This window comes from Arachis ipaensis, chromosome B10 (assembly GCF_000816755.2).
Source record: "Arachis ipaensis cultivar K30076 chromosome B10, Araip1.1, whole genome shotgun sequence".
NCBI lineage: Eukaryota > Viridiplantae > Streptophyta > Magnoliopsida > Fabales > Fabaceae > Arachis > Arachis ipaensis.
In genome coordinates, this window is record NC_029794.2 from 116,356,497 (window position 1) to 116,357,464 (window position 968).

At 49.0% G+C, this 968-nt stretch overlaps 1 protein-coding gene across 1 annotated transcript in view; it reads right to left on the minus strand.

Moving 5' to 3' along the window:
• Window positions 1-968, minus strand: part of LOC107624499 (pentatricopeptide repeat-containing protein At1g11900-like) — a 52,196-nt gene that overhangs the window by 29,373 nt on the left and 21,855 nt on the right. The window lies entirely within an intron of this gene.

Consider the following 968-nt stretch of genomic DNA (forward strand, 5'->3'; position numbering starts at 1 on the left):
GAGGTAGGGGGCTTTCAGCCAATCGCAAAAGATCCTAGAGTTTGGAATCGTGAAGAATATCAGCGCTTGGAGAAGGACTCTTTCTCGGTGTTTGTGGATAATCTACCGGAGGATATTTCTAGGAGGGAATTGTATCACTTGTTTGGTTGGACGGGAAGGATCAATGACATCTATCTCTGTCGGAAATAGAAGAATGGCCAGATCTATCTCTTTGCCTTTGTCCATTACACAACAAAAGGAGGCACTCTCAAGGCTGTTACCGAGATGAACCAATGGCGATTACGGGGGAGGGTGATTAACGTCGGAGAAGCCAAGTTTAGAAGGTCTGGACAGACGCGGGCACGACTGGGGAATATGGACTCGGGGAGCAAGCAAGGAAGAGGGCCAGAGGACTCTCGTAGGGGGAAAGAGGTAGCTCCTGCCCCATTAGTAGAGCAACAGCCAGGGAGTAAGCAACTGGAAACCTATTCGGGTAATGGAGGTACGAAAAGAATTGAGGTGGCCATCGTCGAGGCAAATATGAGTTGGTTGAGGAGGAGCTTGGTGGGGTTAACCTTGAAGCCTTTGGATCCAAAATCTTTGAAGAACATGGTGTGTACGAATATGCCACACATTGTGGACATCAGGGAGATTGGGGCATGCAAAGTGTTGCTAACCTTTGATACTGTGCAACATGCGGACGAGGCATTTACTTTCAGACTGAATACTTTGCTGCATGTCTTTCATAGAGTGTGGCGTTGGGAGGAGGCGGACCGCTGTGACACTCGAAGAGTGTAGTTGGAGTGCTATGGAATTCCTCTGCATGTTTGGTCTCCGGAGACGATTAGAACAGAAGCACGACAATGGGGTGAGGTGCTTCAGTGTGACGTACCGGTAGAGGAAGGTGTGTCGTTTCGAACTGGAAGGGTCCAAGTGGAGACACGGGTGTTTGACATAATACGAGAGTGGGTTCATATCTCGGTTGAGAA